Here is a 19,918-nt window from a genome sequence, read left to right as displayed (position 1 = left end):
GGAAATGAAAGGATCATACAATGCAAGAGTATCTAAAGTCATTTAAATAATGTCAAGAATAATGTTTTAATTGTTCTGCTCTTAGAATTTTAAGCATTTTTAGTTTTAAAAATATAAATGGAGGATTTTTGACAATATTTTACTTAACATTCCCTAATTGCTGAGAAATCATCTGTTTCAGAAATTAGCCATTGACAGATACTGAGTTTGAGATTCCCTTTTGCCAGAAAAAATTGTAGTAACATACAGTAAAATGGAAACTGCCAGTATGTTTGGGTATTTATTAGATTGAGAACCATTTCAAACACATCTAGATCAATCTGTAAGCAAATAAATCAAAACTTGTGAGTTTAATTCTTGCCGCCTGTCTGAGTCTGACAGTTTAGGCAAAGAGAATGTCTTATGAATTTGAGTATAATGAATTTGTGGAGGGGTTTTATTGCATGCATTTTCAGGATTATTTTGAAGATGCATGAAGTAGACTGAGCATGGTGACTCACACCTGTAATTGCAGCACTTTGGGAGGCCGAGGCAGAAGGATTGCTTGAGTCCAGGAGTTCAGGACCAGCCTGGGCAACATAATGAGACTGTGTCTCTGAAAAAATAAAAATAAAAATAAAATGCACGAAGTAAATGCAGAAAAAAAGAAAGTTTCCATTCAAATTTCTGCTTTTCAAATCTGAAACACATAACTGTTCACCTCATGTTCACATGAGGTACTTGTTTTAGGGAAAAAAATTCAAGATTTAAGAAGGCATTTATTTATGCTCTCAAAAATCTATAGGATATAGTCTTTGAAAATGAATAAATTAATTATTTTTGGGGTGCTTACAACATATGTTTTTCTATGTTGGTCTTTTGTAAGTGGAGATTTTTCTATGTAGGCAGATAAATACCAGTATTAGGAAAATATATATATACTCATGGAGTACAAGTACAGTTTTGCCACATGAATATATTGCATTGTAGTGAAGTCAGGCCTTCAGTGCATCCATCAGTGCAGCAACACACTTTGCAACCTCCCATCATCTATCACCCCATGCCTCCAAGTCTCCATTGTCCATCATTTCACACTTGGCTTTCTTGTGTACAAATTATTTAGCTTCCACTTGTGAGAACATGTGGTATTCGTCTTTCTGTGTCTGAATTGTTTCACTTAAGATAATGGCCTCTAGTTCTGTAAATGTTGCTGCAAAAGACATGATCTCAATCTTTTTATGGCTGAGTAGTATTCATTGTGTACACATAACACATTTTCTTTATTCAGTCCTCCACTGATGGACACTTAAGTCGATTCCATATGTTTGATATTGTGAACAGAGCTGTGGTATACATACAAGTGCAGGTATCTTTTTGATATAATGATTTCTTTTCCTTTGGGTATATACCCAGCAGTGGGATTGCTGGATCAAAGGTTAGTTGTATTTTTAGTTTTCGAAGAAATCTCCAGTTTTCCATACAGGTTGTACTAGTTTATTTGCATTCCCATAACAATATATAAGAGCCGGGTGCAGTGGCTCACACCTGTAATCCCAGCACTTTGGGAAGCCAAGATGGGTGGATCCCTTGAGCCCAGGAATTCAAGACTAGCCTAGGCAACATGGTAAAACCCTATCTTTACTAAAAATACAACAAATTAGCTGGGCATAGTGGTTTGTGCCTGCAATCCCAGCTACTTGGGAGGCCAAGGCAGGACAATTGCTTGAGCCTGGGAGATTGACCCTGCAGTGAGCTGTGATGGTACCACTGCACTCCAGCCTGGGCAACAGAGCAAGACTCTGTCTCAAACTAAAACAAAACAAAAAATATATAAGAGTTCACTTTCCTCTGCATCCTTACCAACATCTGTTATTGTCCTTTTTAAAAAAATTATGCTAAATTATTGTGGGTACAGAGTAAGTGTTTATATTTATGGAGTACATGAGATGTTTTGATACTGGCATGCAGTGCATAATCATCACTTCATGGAAAATGGGGGTATCCATCCCCTCATTTATCTTTTGTATTACAATCCAATTATACTCAGTTATTTTTCAATGTAAAATTAAATTATTATTGATATGCTCACCCTGTTGTGCTATCAAATACTAGGTCTTATTCATTCCTTCTGTTTACGTGTGTACTCATTAACCATTCCTACCTCCCCTCCCCCGCACAACCCCCTTCTGGGCCTCTGGTAACCATCTTTCTACTCTCTATCTCCATGAGTCAACTGTTTAGATCCTACAAATAAGAGGGAACAGAGAACATGTAATGTTTGTCTTTCTGTGCCTGACTTATTTCACTTAGCATAATCACCTCCAGTTCCATCCATGTCGTACGTGTATTTTTTGTCCTTTAATAATAGCCATTCTGATTGGTATAAGATGATGTTTCATTGTGGTTTTAATTTGAATTTTTCTGATGACTAGTGATGTTGAACATTTTTTCATATGCTTCTTGGCTATTTGTCTTTTGAAAAATGTCTGTTCCTGCCCTAAACCCACTTGCTAATGGGATGATTATTTGGCTTTTTTGTTTTTTCAGAGACAGAGTTTCGCTCTCATTGCCCAGGCTGGAGTGCAATGGCACAATCTCAGCTCACTGCAACCTCCGCCTCCTGGGTTCAAGTGATTCTCCTACCTCAGCCTCCCAAGTAGCTGGGATTACATGCATGTGCCACCACACCCAGCTAACTTTTTGTATTTAAGTAGAGACGGGGTTTCACCATGTTGGCCAGAGTGGCCTGGAACTCCTGACCTCAGGTGATCCACCTCCCAAAGTGCTGGGATTACCGGCGTGAACCACCATGCCTGGCCTTTTTGGTGTGCACGTGTGTATATGTGTGTTTGCCCTGCTCTGTCACCTGGGCTGCAGTTTAGTGGCTCAATCACTGCTCACTGCAGCCTCAACCTCTCAGGCTCAAATGGTCCTCATACCTCAGCCTCTTGAGTAACTGGGAATACAGGCACACACCACCATACTCAATTGATTTTTTTTTTTTTTTTGTAGAGATGGGGTTTCACCATGTTGCCCAGGCATTGGTTTTTGGTTAAGTTGTTTGAGTTCCTTGTAAATTCTGGATGTTAGTCCCCTGAAGGATGTATCATTTGCAAATATTTTCTCCCATTCCAAAGGCTGTCTGTTCACTCTGTTAATTATTTCTCTTGCTGTGCAGAAGCTTAGTTTAGTCCCATTTGTCTATATTTGTTTTTGTTGCCTGTGCTTTGAGATCTTAGTCAAGAATTCTTTGCCTAGACCAGTATCTAGAAGAAGAGTTTTCTCTAAGTTTTCTCCTAGTATTTTTATAGTTTTAGATCTTACTTTTTACTTTTAATTGCATTTATTTTTTGTTGAATTAATCCTGTGGCATAAGTTTTTATTTCTTCAGTTTCTTTTGGGGTATCTTTTTCTGTGTCCAGCCTCCTCTTCTGCTTTAGGAACAATTTGTTCCTTTTCAGTAAAGATCTCAGTGTGGCAGGGAGAGCTCCTGTATGAACTCTGGAAGTCTGGTGGCGCATCTTGGATGCTTTGTTCACCTGGATATGTTTAATGACCAGATAATCTACACCCAAATCCTTAAGTTCAGCATTACTCTGCTTTTTTTTTTTTTTTCTTTTTTTGAGACAGAGTCTCACTCTATTTCTCAGGCTGGAGTGCAGTGGCATGATCTCAGCTCACTGCAACCTCTACCTCCCAGGTTCAGGCAATTCTCCTGCCTCAGCGTCCTGAGTAGCTGAAATTACAGGTGCCCACGACGACGCCCAGCTAAGTTTTGTATTTTTAGTAGAGAGGGGGTTTCGTCAGGTTGGCCAGGCTGATCTTGAATTCCTGACCTCAAGTGATCCACCCGCCTCTGCATCCCAAAGTGCTGGGATTACAGGCATGAGCCACCATGCCTGGCCATTACTCTGCATTTTTAAGCATGTACAGTAAAAACTCAATAGTCTTTTTGGGCCACTGATTCTGTCTAGTTCCACTGTTTGGCCAGGGCACACCTAACAACTCTATCATTGTAATGTTTGAATTGTACATACTGTTTTTGTAAAGTGACGTCTTTCTCCCATTCCAGTAGGTGTAGCTTAAAAATAAAAAAAGTGACATCTTTCAGATACTTTTTTTTTTTTTTGAGGTGGAGTCTGGCTCTGTCGCCCAGGCTGGAGTGCAGTGGTATGATCTCGGCTCACTGCAAGCTCTGCCTCCTGGGTTCATGCCATTCTCCTGCCTCAGCCTTGCGAGTAGCTGGGACTACAGGCACCTGCCACGATGCCCGGCTAATTTTTTTGGTATTTTTAGTAGAGACTGGGTTTCACCATGTTAGCCAGGATGGTCTCGATTTCCTGACCTCGTGATTCGCCCGCCTCGACCTCCCAAGTGCTGGGATTACAGGCTTGAGCCACGGCGCCCGGCCGATCTTTCAGATACTTAATGGCTTTTTGTATATGCTTATCTTTGATGGTCTGGGCAGTTTATGAAAGTGAACATGAAGATTTGAGCCTCTTGATTAGCATGATTTTTTCTGGGTCAAGTCAGATCACCTTAGGCTGCATAGGGGAAGAGGTTTTACTTCAGCTCTTAAATCCACTTTGAAGTAATTTTTGTTCATGGTGAGAGAGAGGAGTCCAGTTTCACAGTCTAATTTTACAACCACTATGTATAGAAGAGTATCCTTTCCTCAGTGTATGTTGTTGACTCTGTCAAAGATTGGTTGGCTGTAAGTATGTGGCTTTCTGGGTTCTCTATTCTGTCTATTGATCAGAACAGCCCATTGTCTGTTTTTAACAGCAGTACCGTGCTGTTTCGTTTACTATAACCCTGTAGTGTAATTTGCAGTAAGGAAATGCAGTGCTCCAGCTTTGTTCTTTTTGCTAGTATTGCTTTAGCTATTTGGGTTCTTTTTTGGTTCCATATGAACTTTAGTTTTTTTTCCAATTTTGTGAAAAATGATGTTGATATTTTGATAGGGATTGTGTTGAAGCTATAGATTGCTTTGGGCAGTATGGTCATTTTGATGGTATTAATTAGTCTTAGGAAGATTCTTTAACAGGAAAAGAGCAGCTACTTAAAAATGTTTTAACAAACCACGCAAGGAAATTTGATGTATTTGCCAAGCCTTTTGTTTGGCACTCTTTTCTTCATTATTTCTTAACATCACAATATTTCTAGGAGTGACATATTTTGGTATTGGTGGTTTGTTTTTTGTTTTTAAACCATCTCTGACTAAGGAAGGAGTGAGGTATTGTCTCCACTTTACAGATGAGGAAAACAGGCAATCTTTCAAGGTCGTAGAGCTGGAAAGTGGTCCAGGTAGAATTGAAACCCACACCTGTTTTATTCTTCATGCCTCATTCTGTCTGTAGTAATTGTCTTTCACTGTTTCATCCTTGTACTGCTTTATCACCTAGTTGTGGATAAACAGTTCACCTCTTTGGTAGAACATCTGAAGCCGTTACTATGGGAAACTGTTTGGGAATGGCCTTTGTGATATAGCTTCCAGTTAATTTCCTGAGTAGGGGGCTGCTGGGCAGGATCCCTTCTGCCTGGATATCGTGTTTGTGTTTCTTACCTTATGGAGTGGGGGCTGGGGAAGAGTGGCTGGGAAATAGTGCACGCCCTGGCTCCAGGAGGCTGGCTAGGGTTTGTTTTCCTTCTTCATTCCTGCCAGCCCTGTTAGTTAGGGGCTGGGTTCTCTGTCCACCCTTACTGGTTCCAATCACCTTGCACAGCTTTCTCTCTCTCTCTCTCTCTGCCCTATACTTTTGTTTGCCTCTTCTGCTCCTCTGATCAGACCATCCCTTTCCACCTTAAGCCAACCTGAATCCCTCCTCCAGCTGGTCTGTGTGCTCTTATATTGCATCCTGCTGGATACCAGCCTTCTCAGACTCTGATGAGGATTTTAACACGCTTCTGTGAGCTTAAGCCAAAAAGGAGAGTACAAATCAGACCAGAAAAAGCGAGGTGATTGACCACAATAGGAGTGAAAGGTTTCAACAGTGGATGGATTCTGACAGCTAAAATTCAATCTTTTGAAGTGCTGGAATTTCCATCTTGACAACTTATTTCTTGGCAAACATCTCTCTTCACAGTGATTACAGCTGTTCCATTCAGAATTATTTCAGTTCTTCAAAGCAAGGAGAGTGTTTAAAGAGTTGCTTACAAATTGTATTTTTATTGGTGATGGTCACTCCTGTGTAGCACCCAAGGAGGAGACACTAACTGCATCCATTCTGGCTTATGATGTTGTCTATCACATTTCTGCAGGTTAGGTACCAGTGTAAAGTTGGAAAGGGTAGTGCTGCAATTGACAACTGAGGTACGACCTCAGGCATTGTACTCTGATGGGACTATCGGCTCACTAATGACTATTCACATTCTGTTAAGGAAAAATTATTTATATAAAATGTTCATATTCATCATCAAAAAATGAAAAAAGGAGATAAGCAAATATGATTTAATGCCAGCATAGTATTACATTATGTGAATATACTGTAAGCATTGGGCCAAGTTTATTGATTTACAGTGGAAGATAGCCTTTCCAGGCTCTAAAATATTCATAGCTACTCCCTATGGCTCTCCATTTCTTGTAAAAGTACCAAGATAAGGATTCTTGATTGGAGTAGAATCCAAATGTAGGTAACTGCCCAGTGTTTTGGATTATTTCAGAGGTAATAGAAACGAACAGACTATCACTAGTATCTAGCTAGTGGGTCAAAGAGAATGCCCCTGTATGACAGATTTGGTATTTTTGCAATGAAATTACTATGTCAATTGTCTGGTTTATATTTTTCTCAAGACCCTTCTTTTTTCCTCAAGACCCTTGTTTTTTTTTTTTGAGACGGAGTTTCGCTCTTGTTGCCCAGGCTGGAGTAGTGCAATGGTGTGATCTCGGCTCACCACAACCTCAGCCTCCCGGGTTCAAGCATTTCTCCTGCCTCGGCCTCCCGAGTAGCTGGGATTACAGGCATTGCCACCATGCCTGGCTAATTTTGTATTTTTAGTAGAGATGGGGTTTCTCCATGTTCGTCAGGCTGGTCTCGAACTCCAGACCTCAGGTGATCTGCCCACCTCGGCCTCCCAAAGTGCTGGGATTACAGGTGTGAGCCACTGCGCCCGGCCTGCCCCTCTTCTTATATTATTAAAGTAACTTACTTTATATTCCTTTTGCTACTGTTTTTGTGATGGAAAACTTTCTAATGCAGTGTTGCTCAAGCTTTAATGTGCATCCAAATTGTTTGGGGAATCCTGTTAAGTGTAGATTTTTTTAAGGAGGTCTGTATGTAGAAACACAGATTCTTATTCTTGGATAATGCTGACTAATGGTGCTGGTTATCATCACCCTTTGAATATCTCATCATCCTAAAAAATATCTGATAAGAAATATAATAAGAAATATATTTCTTAGGATGAGTTATTTCTATACAAAACTAACATTTCTGAAAATCAGCAAGAAATCAGAGCATGAAATTTTCTGACCTTATCCTCAGATGCAGGAGTGCCATGAAAAAAAATTGAACTAATGAAGTAATTGGATTATAAATATTATGCATCAAAAATCTCAAAGGATCCATTAAAAAATTTATGGTAAAGTTAAAAAAAAAAAAACAGTAGAGTCTAGTTTGTGTGAAAATCTCACTTCTATTTATTTGAGCTGATCTTGAGATATGCCATTACTAGCAATATCAAATGAGGTTTTGTTTTGCTTTTTAATGATGTGTCTTTGGCATATCCTGGAATCAGGAATTTGATGTTTCTCACACAATTTTCTAAGAAATTATAAGTCAACATGTATTAGTTCCAGCCCACAGTTCCTTCATGGTAGAGAGGTAGGCTATTTGCTTCTAATTGGTAGATTTAAGGATCTGTGGAACTTAGCAAAGAGCCATTTCTTTTGTGCTGAGGGACACGGGAGGGGAATTGCATGGGGGATAATGAACAAGTCAACAATCGTTTTAGAAGATTTAGCGTTGGCATAATTAATAACTTCTTGAGAAGGTAAAACCACAATTTAAAGATGAGTTATATTAAAGGATTGGTATGTTGTAGGACTGATGATAACTAGAAAAAATGGCAGCATAGCCAACAAAACTCCCAGCCAAAGGATACTGTGATAAAAGAAGGAATTAACTAGAAGTTGAAGTCAGTAATTATGTTGTTTACCTATTAGTATGAGTGAAGAAATGGCATGATCTACCTGAAGGAGGAAGGACCCATTTGATTATCCAGAGAGCAAGAGTTCATTCTTACTATTGGAGACTTGAACTTCCTGGTTATTCCATTAAGTCATTCATTTAACTGTTTTGTCAAAAATTCCTTAGGCAAACTAAATGAGTAGACTGATGATATTAAATGGCAGTAATTCCACACAGTTAGACAGGGATAGATGAGATTGTCTGCAATGTTTTATAAATTCCTTTTAGAAAGGGAGCAAGATTAACCCTGTTAATTCCTGTTAAATAGGTAAGGCAAATTTCCTTTAATCCTTGGACATTACTAAAAGTTAGTACGGGGTGGCCAGGTGTGGTGGCTTACTCCTGTAATCCTAGCACTTTGGGAGGCCGAGGCGGGCAGATCACGAGGTCAGGATTTGGAGACCATCCGGATGGCTAACACAGTTAAACCAAGTCTCTACTAAAAATACAAAAAAATAAGCCTGGCATGGTGGCAGGCACCTGTAGTCCCAGCTACTCGGGAGGCTGAGGCAGGAGAATGGCATGAACCCAGGAGGCGGAGCTTGCAGTGAGCCAAGATCGTGCCACTGCACTCCAGCCTGGGTGACAGAGCGAGACTCCATCTCAAAAAAAAAAAAAAAAAGTTAGTAAGGGGTGGCATGTCAAGGATGAAGTTCCTTGGACTGCAAAGATCCCAGAAACAAATGATGTTTGGTAGAGTAGAGCTGAAGGCAGAAGATGAGTGTGGCAGTCAGACATCAGACCACTAATATGTCTTGGTGAGTTTTCATGTTCCAGTTCTTGAGAGAAATGGGAATTTCAATCATGTGCTGCCAAATTGGCAGGACAGTTATTCTCGCAGTGAGAGTCACCAGTAGACTTTTACTAATTAATCTGCATGATAGAGGACTTTATTAAATTTTTAAAAATTTTTAAAATTTTTATTATTTTTTTATTTTTGAGATGGAGTCTCACTCTTGTTGCCCTGGCTGGAGTGCAATGGTGTGATCTCAGCTCACTGGAACCTCCATCTTCTGAGTTCAAGCATGTCTCCTGCCTCAGCCTCCCAAGTAGTTGAGATTACAGGTGCCTGCCACCACATCCGGCTAATTTTTGTATTTTTAGTAGAGATGGGGTTTGAGACCATCTCTGGCCTCAAACTCCTGACCTCAGGTGATCCACCTGCCTCAGCCCCACAAAGTGCTGGGATTACAGGCCTGAGCCACCACACCCGGCCAACAGAGGACTTTATTTAGAAACATAAATAAATGAAAAAAATACATACTTTTTAAACCTGGAGTAAAAATTAGAAATTCAGTTAGTATTCTTAAAACATACACATGGAAATCAAAACCTTTTTGATTTTGAAGTCCAGTCCATGCTATTAAACACAGCCCTGGAAAATGGTAGGAAGTATATAACACAATAGTAAGGTGTGCTGCAAGGTGTAAGGAGTGCTGCAAGTTCCAGCACCACCACCTACAATTTATATACCATCCAATTCATGGAAGCACCAAGCCTGTTTTCAGATCTGTAAAACCTGTATAATGTCTGGGTTGCTGTGTTTTTTACAATATGACAAAGGAAATGAAAACACCTTGAACAGTGATGCTTTTTACAAAAAATACAATAAGAGATATGCAAGAAATTTGCAGATCTAACATTAGCAATTTAAACTATTTGGATCCAACAACGTATTTTCTCTGAAGATGAAATTCTCCAGGGTTGTGAGACACAGACCAGGAGTAAGCTACTTGCCCGGGAAGTGCATAACCAGCCATGTGGCACTATTTCTCAACCCACCGAGAAGTGCATTCTCCACTTGCTATAGCAGAAATAGTAACTCTAGGGATGTGGTAACTTTATTTGTAGAGAAAGTTAAAGAAAAAAAGTGAAAAACAATTCTGAGGGCTCCTAGTTGGGAAAAAAAAAACCAAAACAAAAGAAAGAAAAAACCATTACATTGGAATGCTAATAACAATTGGGGGAATTCAGTCAGGAAACAACCTTCTGAATATCACAAATTTTTTTTTCTTTTTGTTGAGACAGGGTTTTTACTCTGTTGCCCAGGCTGGATGGAGTGCAGTGGTGTGATCTCAGCTCGCTGCAGCCTCCACCTCCCCAGGCTTAGATGATTGTCCTACCTCAGCCTCCTGAATAGCTGGGACTGCAGGCATGAGACATCATGCCCGGCCAATTTTTGTATTTTTGGTAGAGACAGGTTTTCGCCATTTGCTCAGGCTGGGCTCAAACTATCCACCCACCTCAGCCTCCCAAAGTGCTAGCATTACATGTGTGAACCACTGTGCCTAGCCCCCCAATTTTTTTTTCTGTTTCTTTAATTAATTAATTTAAGAGACTGGGTCTCCCTATGTTGCCAGGATAGATTTGAACTTCTGGGCCCAAGCAGTCCTTCCATCTTAGGCTCCCAAGTAAGCTGGGACTACAGGCATGCTCCATCATGCCTGGCTTCTATTTCTATTAGATCCCTTTTGATTCTACTTCAGAATCAATTTTATGATATTTGAGTGAAAAAAGAAACCATCCCCCTCCCTCAAAGAGGAGGAAATTGGATAGGAACCAAAGTACTTTTAATCTTAACAGGTTTCCTTTCTGGCTGTCAGACTGCCAGCTCCACTGGCCTATGGAACACAAAGGGCACTGGCATTTGGTAAGAGCTGTAAAGAGACTATAGTGCTACCGATAATAAGTGGATGGGCAGGGATGAGTGACAATCATGGCTTATACGGCCCCTTCCCAGAGCCCCTACTGTTGCTGCTGCTGCTCCTATTTGAGCCACTAAGAAAAATGTGGGCAGTTTTTTTTGGCATGATGCTGGTTGAGAAATGGGCAAAGGGAAGATGATCAGAAAAGCAGGAACAGCTTACAGGATTGTTGAGAAATGACACTACTCAAGCTGGGGCTAAACTATCTCTGTGGTAGTTGTTCTAATTCAAGTATCTTCTCTTACACCAGCTGAATTTTTTGTATTTTAAAATTTTGTCTACAATTCTCAGGGTACCAAAATACACACACACACACACGCACACACACCAATACAATATTAATGCTGTAGGATCAAATACTTCTGCATGATCTCAGTGATTCTCACGGTTAGGATCACCCCTCCCCAGTGGGTTTTTCTCCATCATCTGTAGTGCTGCCTCAGGTCTTCCGCCCTCCTGGTCCCTAGATCTTCTGATACACCCCCTTTCTGAGTGTGCGGTCCCAGGGAACTGCTGTTTCTGTTGCATTTTTCAGGTGCATTGTAGGTATCCTTCAGATGTATGGGGCCGAAGGTTAGAGTTACCTAGGCAGCTTTTATAATATACCAATGCTCCAGCTGGGCATGGTGGCTCACGCCTGTAATCCCAGCACTTTGGGAGGCCAAGGCAGGTGAATCACCTGAAGTCGGGAGTTTGAGACCAGCCTGACCAACATGGAGAAACCATGTCTCTACTAAAAATACAAGAGTAGCTGGGCATGGTGGCTCATGCCTGTAATCCCAGCTACTCAGGAGGCTGAGGCAGGAGAATCACTTGAACCCGGGAGGCACAGGTTGTGAGGTTGTGGTGAGCCGAGATTGCACCATTGCACTACAGCCTGGGCAACAAGAGCGAAACTCCATCTCAAAAAAAAAAAAAAAACCACAAAAAAACAATTCAGTATTTGAATCAGAATGACTACCACAGAGATAGTTTAGCCCCAGCTTGAGTAGTGTCATTTCTCAACAATCCTGTAAGCTGCCGAGATTGAGAGGCCTCCCCAGCCACGTGGAACTGTAAGTCCAATAAACCTCTTTCTTTTGTAAATTGCCCAGTCTTGGGAATGTCTTTATCAGCAACATCAGCATCATGTCTTTATCAGCAACAGCAATACAGTAATAAAAGAATATGCACAATATTATTTAGATTTTGTTAAACTTTAGGTATTTCTTGAGGACCTTAATATTATATATAATAATATATATTCATTTAAAAAATGACCCTTGGTTGCCATTAACAAGTAGTTATTGAAGTCACTTGCTTAATAAGGACAAGCTTAATATCACTTAGACTTTGCAAAAACTTTGAGTATCTGTTGATAACTTTAAGAATTCATAAAAAGTATTATCTCTTGGTTACAATTGAGAAGTGCTTAGAATTGAAGTCAGAAAACCATTTTAAAAAATTAAAAAGAAGCATGGTGGCATGACACTTGTGTCCCAGCTACTCAGGAGACTGAAGCAGTGAGCTGTGATTGCACCACTGCACTTCAGCCTGGGAGACAGAGCAAGACCCCATCTGAAAAAATAATAATAATAACAAAAATACAATTTAATTAAAAAGAACTAGGGCCTCAGAGTCAATATCCATTCTTTTTTAGCAGAGCAGGGGATAGAAACTGCTAGGGATCTGACACTGAGCACAAAAGCTTAGGAAGTAAGGAGCAGGAAGCAGCTGATCATTGCAGTTGCAGAAATAAACCCTGTCCATAGGCTTCCCCTAGCTTTATCATCTTGTGGAAAGAAAAGAAAAAGAAGAGACCCAGCTTTTTCACCTTCCTGTGAAACACAAAGTCAACTTGAGGGCTTACATAGAAAAGTACTAGCCCTGCCTTTCTCCAAAGTGGCATGGGCAGTAAAGGACTGTTAAGCCAGCAGCAACCTGAGAAGCATGTGAGTCAGTCCCAGCTAAGGCAGCCAGGGATTAGGGAAGTCATAGATAATCACCACATGGTAGGAACAGTAGGGAATACCAAACAGACCAGTGACACAGCCATCCATCCCTGACGGTGCTTGATGACTAGCGTTAAGGGCAGGTTCTGTAAGGTGTCCTGCCAGGGAAGGGATTAGATAGGACAAGAGCCCTGTAAACACTAGAGATTACTAAATCGTTTACAACTGGGTGGGAAAATTTGAGATTCTTTGCTAGCAAGATCCAGTAATGGTAGTTATTTCAGTTATGTTAGAGGGTGGTACCTATTGAATGAGAGGTTGGCTGAAGTAGACTTGGGAAAGGGGAGGCAGGGGTAGGTTAAATTCCAGCAAAAAAAAAAAATTGATAAACAAAGCTGACTTTTGCTTAAGAACTGCTAAGTCAAACCACTGTTGATGAGAAGAGTAGGTCAGCTGTATAGCAATTCTCTCCTTTGCTTCCAAACTCCGTCTAAAAAAAGACAAAATGGAGATATGTATTAGAGAAAAGGTCCAGGTCTAGCAGAGCAAGAGGAATGTTTTGTGTGTGCATTGTTATTCCCTAAAATTAGATATGTAAGCAAAACGAAAAGATCTTTAACAGGGAAAACTATGATAGAAATAAACTTAAATAAGCGAAGGAAAGTTACTGAGGTCACTGTGATTATCTACATGTGTCTCTTTATCTCTGAAAAGTAAAATATTGACAAACTGGAGCCCCAAGGGGATGGAAATGTATCCAATTCTCACTCAAATAAAAATAGATTGGGCTCAGTTCCAGAGAACATTCTTGGATTTGATGTTTTTAGCTTCCTAAGTTTAAACAGCTGAAATTTCTTCTTATCAGGCTTTCATAGAAGAAAAATGTTTTCTTCATTTTGTTATTTTCTTAATTAAAAAAAAATATACCCACAAACATGCTAATCCCCCATAATATCACTTTTTTCTTAAAATAAAAAGAAATGAAAGTTGCCCTAATCTTCAGCCCCACAAGATAATAACTTTTAATATCCCTTTAAAACTTTTTTCTATACCAGAGACACATATCTATATCCACTGAGGTATCTATATCAATACCTAAAATTATACATAATGATTTTACTTCATGCAGATCTTCACTGGAAAGATAGAATACTGTGTCCTTGGCTTAGGTACTATGGGTGTAATGATATTTTTATATGTCTAATCTGTAATCGTTTTTGGAGTACAACACAGTTATTCAGGTTGTGGTTGATGGAAACCACAGGAGTCTGGGGACACACTTAAGAGCTGTGTGAGACTCACCCCTGCCCCCACAGCCCACATCCACATGTCTTACCACACAAAAAGTGACCATTGCTCAGCTCCTCATACACACCAAACTCTAGCATTCAGGCTTTCCAGTATGTACTTTCTTTTCCTCGGAATGTTCTTCCTTCTGCTCTTCTCAAAGATGGCTATTTCTCATTTTTTGTGATCTCAATTTATTCCCATATCTTTAGGGAGACATTCTCATTCTCCATCCAAAAGAGCTCCCCTCCATCTGCTAACACCCTCTCTTTGACACTCTAATTTCCTTCAAAACACATCATAGCGCGTTACTATTATTTGTTGATTGGTGTGTATCTCTCTGCTTTTCAATGAAACAAGCTCTGTGAGGCTCATTTGTACCCATCTTGTGCAGTACTGTGTATCCAGCACCTAGCAGAGGGTCTGGCAGATAAGAAATACCCAATAGGATTTGTGGAATTAATGAGGTATATACAACTTTATTAGCACCAATCCACAGACATATATTACTAGCTTGCTTTACAACCACAGGGCCATGAAGAAAGAGGTTGCTATTTGAGTGGTGTTTATTAGACGTATTTACAAGTTAAAAGTTAAAAGTGAATCCTTAGTGAAGTAGTTAAATCAGTAATAAATTATAGAGCATGTTGTATTAGGTCACAGACCTTTAGAAACCTAAGCAGTAACATGGAAGAACTGCTCTATGCATTTCTATAATGACTTTAGCAGAAGCTGTGGGTGGAAGAAAGAATTGGACTCACTTTGAACCCAGAGTTCCTCTTTATTAGCCAGTTATAAGCAAGTCCTTTTTTGAGCCCCAATATTCTTGTCCATAAAAGGCAGTTAAGTTTGTCTGAAGGATGATGTAGGTGTGACATGACATACACTTAAGCCCTACCCTAATCATGTAAATGAATGTGCACAGTCCTGTTGTTTTGAAATTAAAGTGGGAGCCCATGAAGATAGATGGGTGGGAGTTCCGTAGCCAATCATGTTATTTCCAGAAGTTTGTTATGGCCTCAGAGTGTGTTGTCGAGGAATTTATGTAATGTTAATGACTTGTAAAGAGCCATCCACATTTATGGTCCTATCATTACTATTATTGTTACATGCTTGAAAAAAAATCCACATTCTATTAATAAGAGAAATCTGTCAAGACTGAGCATTAGCTTTTTACCTTTTTAATTTAGATAGATTTAGTGGAAACATAAACTTAACTGACTGGATAATAAGATCTACAGTAAAGTCAAAACAGCTTATCAAATCTTGGATGAGGCTAATCTTAAAAACGGGCTGCTGAAAATGGCTCTTCACCAGGCAGTAGAAAGTGCGTTTGTCCCATTTCTGATTGACTTTGACCTCTGCTTTCCAACTTTGCCCCAAAGAAAGTTAGTCACGACTTTGCCACAAAGAAAGTTAGTCACGATGATGAACTTCTTAGGCGGAAGCAGCCATAAAGTGGAAGATCACTAAAGGCAACCAGCTAGTTACTTAGGTTTCTACTCAGCCAGGCTAGATTTAATCCAGGCTCAGAGTCAGAGAATCACGCAATTCTAATGCTGGAAGGAACTAACATTTCCTTTTTTAACTACAAAGTCTAATTTAAAGCTTTCTAAGTTTCTAATTTAAAGTTTTCCAGTTTTCTAAGGAAACCAAAGAAATTAGTTTTATTATATTTCTTGACCTATTCGATATCAGATTATAAAATTTCTGAAGGTACCATTTTTCCTGCCAAGCCTTGATATATGTTTGGTAGTATTACCATGGCACCGTTGGCCTTCTAACCAACAAGAAAGAAAGAGAGTAATTCTGTGTTTATATGAGTGTCACAGCTCTTTAACAGACAATCCCAGAAGACATCTAGACATTCCTGTGATAAAATTTTCTATTTGGGCCTCTATTTCTCTACTTCCACCTTTCTCACTCTTCCCCTACTTCTGAGTCTAAATAGGATACAGGTGGACATAGTGTGGTTATTGATTAGATGCTAATTTTGTTAGTTTTGCCTGAAACTGCCGCTTTACAAATTAACATTTGAGGACTGGAAACACAAAGGTGATAGGAAATTCAGAAAACCATGGCTCACCTTGTACCAGTTATTTAGAATGTAAAATAATGTTCACTGTGGTCATTGGGTACAGCTGGTATAATTAGGGGCAGCTGGCAGATGCTACAAACTATTTATTCTGAGTAAATAAAGAAAATACTCATAAGCCAATGGGAAGACTACATCTCAAGTCATTAGTTTGTAAGGAAGTGCTGATTGCTCCTAATTTAGGTGATTACATCTGTCAGTCAAGTGAATATGTAATCAGTCCTAGCTTTGGTAAGAGGAGGACATGTTTATTACTACTTACACATTTCAAGTTTTAAACAAGGTGTTCAACATAGAATGAACATTATAGACAAACCCATAGTTGTAGGAATTCTACTCAGAAGAACTACCACCAGCACAGCCTTTAAACACTTTATAATTGAGCTTAAATCTGAAGCTTGAAGTATTACATTTATGTGCCTATTCCTAATGCTGGGTGTTTTCCAACTCAAGGGAAAACATTTGAGTCACACATGATACGTCAAAAAGCAAAATGGGAATTTGAGAATGCTTGTCTAGAAAACTGAAACCAAAATAACACTAGAAATTTCAAATATCTAGAATCCTAACAAATGCAGCTCAGTTGATGAACATGCAGTCTTTGTAATCAATGCTTTAAGAAGCCCACCGTAAGATATCTTCAATATTAACCCAGACTTAATTATTAACATCCTAATCACATATCCAAGTTAAGAAAAAAAATTCATTTTTCTACTAGAATCACACAGGTTCAACATCCAGTGAATCTAAGGAAGTTCTTGAGATGTTAAGGAAGGTAGAGATCAGTTCTTTCCAAGCCTTACATTAAACTGTGGTCAGTCTTCTCTCTTCCAGAATTTTTTATTTTGACCCTTTGTTCATCTTGAAGAATCTTCTCTGAACACCAAGTTATCTGTGGTGCCTGGCACTGGATCAGACCATTGCTGACAATAGGAGGATTACTTCATTATTCCTCTAGGCAGCCTTGATTGTGATCAGTTACCAGAAGAGGAGACAGGAGAAGGAAAAGAGAGACAATGATTGTTTGCAGTTCGTCTGCTGATTGGCTTCTTCCCCACTAAGGACTTTACCTGTCCCTTGAACTTACCTATTTAAACAATTTTAGTGTCTGCCTTTTCTCCCTAGGCTACTAACCCTGATACCCTGTAAGTGTTCCTATGAAGCTTCATTTCCATTGTCTCTGACCTCTTCTCATATTTGCCAACTAAATTATAATTTTTGCCTTCTAAGTTGGCTTTGAAGTCATACAGAAGCCAGTTTGAACCGAGAACTCCATTTCTTACAAGTTATGCAAACTTGGGCAAGTTATTTAACGCAGTATGTGCTGCATTTCTTTATCTGCAAGTGGGGGATGGTACACACACCTAGTGAAGTTGGTGTGAAGAGTAAAGGAGAAATCAGCATCAAGTTCTTAGTGCAGTTTCTGAAAAGTCTCAAGAAACACTGGACTCTGATTCAAACTTAATAAATCACATTCATTAGGTACTTTCAGATTATTTTAAATGACTTGTTAGCCTTAAGGTGATTCTCTTATCGTCAACCAGTTATATATCCACATAATAAAGGAATATCCTGGGTTCTATTTCATAGGTCTGTTAGTGATATACATAAAAGGAAAGTACTCACATTTTAGCCTGGAATAAAAGGCCCTTCACAGTTCCTCTTCCACCTTATGTCCCACATCATCACTTTTTTTCCTGGAGACAGGGCCTTGCTCTGGCACCCAGGCTGGAGTGCAGTGGTATGATCACAACTCACTGCAGCCTTGAACTCCCGGGCTCAATCTTCCCACCTCAGCCTCCTGAGTAGTTGAGACTATAAGCCTGCATAACCAGCCCAGCTAATTTTAAAATTTTTTGTAGAGATGAGGCCTTGCTATGTTGTCCAGACTGGTCTCGAATTCCTGGCCTCAAGTGATCCTCCTACCTCAACTCCCAAAGTGCTGGGATTACAGGCATGAGCTACCACACCCAGCTCACATCATCCCTTTTAAACACTGTAAACACATCTGCCAAATATCTTCATTCTCTGGACAAACATTCTCTAACCTTTATTTCATGTTGTTCCTTCATTCGGTAATGTTTTATTTCCCAATCTCCACTCTTCTCTATCCTGCCACAATACATGTCCCCCCAGAGGCCTTGTGTTCTTACAGCCTGAAATGATCCCACTATCAGCTGACTTAGCATAATTTTAAAAAGTCATTTTCTCATGACTGATCACATTCTTCCATGTGTCATAGTGACTCCTGAGGGTAGGAAGTGTTTTAATACTTCTATCCCTCCCAACCCGTGCTTAAAATGGTGCCTGGCAACTTGTAGGGTTCAGTGATGGAGTATTGAAGGAAGGACCATTTCTTGGGGATCAGAAACAGATATCAATTATGCAGTCCAATATGTTCTCTCATCATTTCAAGCATTTATGTTCATATATTCCTACTCCACTAATAGAGGTCTTCCCTGAGCACCACACCTAATGAAACCTTGTCATTCCTGAGCCATTTGCTTTTATTTTTGTATACAACACTATAACATTGTAATAGATCCTCAGAGTTATTTGTTAATTTCTGTCTCCTGCTAGAATGTAGGCTTCATGAGTTCACCTTTTTAATGACAGTAAGCCTTAGCAAGAACTCTGAGTATTTGTTGAGCAAATGAATGGATACCTGAAATCATCACAGGATCTACTGCGTTAAAGTGTTATGGATATTATTATTCTACTTTTCTAAATGTATGTAAACAGACTTTCTAGTAATTGTCATTTTGGATGTTTAGATATTATATTTTTAGAGAAGCTTTAAGTAATAGACATTTAATCAATGCCTGCCTAAGAAACTATAAGGTGAGTTGTTTCTATAAATGGTAGTCAGATCACTCTAGTTTAATTTGGTGAATTTAACTTTTTCTTTCATATCTTAATTCTTTGGACACACAAAGAGATTATATTGGTAAATAATGACTTCCCTTTAGCCTAGGATTTTGCTCTTCAAACAGTTTTGGGACTTAAATGAAGGGTTAAGCAGGATGAGAAGGTCCATGCCTTTTCTTCCCTTCTTCCCTGTCCTCTCAGGCTCCCTTGACACCTGTGACACCCCTGCCCCTGCAAGCCTCATCTTCCCAAAGCCTGTCACCTTACCTCTTCTCATTTGCCCAAGTGCAATGTCAGTGTTAAGTAAGCCATAGTTCACAGCTTTTATTAATACATAGTGTAACATTTGTAAGGAAATGCAACAGGCTTTCGCTATGCTTTCACAGTAGGATCAGTCTGTCCTTGAGGTTTGAGGTTTATTTGCCTAACACCTGGCATGCAGGAACTTCAATAAATATTTGTTGGAGAAATGAATGATCCATTCACAGACTCATTAGGCCCTGATTGTGTCTGTGGGTCACAACAGAACACTCTTCTTATCAGATCTTATCTGACTTGATTTGCTCTGTGACACTTAACTACCTCTCTTTTCTCTAACCCTGTCCCATGACACTCCTTAGTTTTCTTCTTTCCTCTTGACTGTGTCTTCTTAATCTTCTTTGCTTCTCTTCCACCTTCTCTGTAAGTGGTGATGCTCCCTGCCCTTCCCATTAGGTTCTATATTGACCTTCAGATATTCCCCTTGGGTGACCTCATTCATGTCCATGACTTCAACCACCACCACCCAGACATGGATGACTTCCAAATAGATATCCTTAGCCCTGATATTTCTATGTCCCACACCCTATAGATTTCTTTCCATCT

General features: G+C 39.6%; 1 protein-coding gene and 1 pseudogene across 1 annotated transcript in view; one reads left to right on the top strand and one right to left on the bottom strand.

Moving 5' to 3' along the window:
- Window positions 1-19,918, top strand: part of ELOVL6 (ELOVL fatty acid elongase 6) — a 149,735-nt gene that overhangs the window by 51,249 nt on the left and 78,568 nt on the right. The gene's annotated exons all lie outside the window — the stretch shown is intronic.
- LOC115894741 lies at window positions 3,338-18,312 on the bottom strand (annotated as a pseudogene).

This window comes from Rhinopithecus roxellana, chromosome 2 (genome assembly GCF_007565055.1).
Source record: "Rhinopithecus roxellana isolate Shanxi Qingling chromosome 2, ASM756505v1, whole genome shotgun sequence".
NCBI classification, from domain to species: domain Eukaryota; kingdom Metazoa; phylum Chordata; class Mammalia; order Primates; family Cercopithecidae; genus Rhinopithecus; species Rhinopithecus roxellana.
The sequence above is the reverse complement of the archived record's forward strand: the minus strand, read 5'-3'. Positions and strand labels throughout refer to the sequence as shown.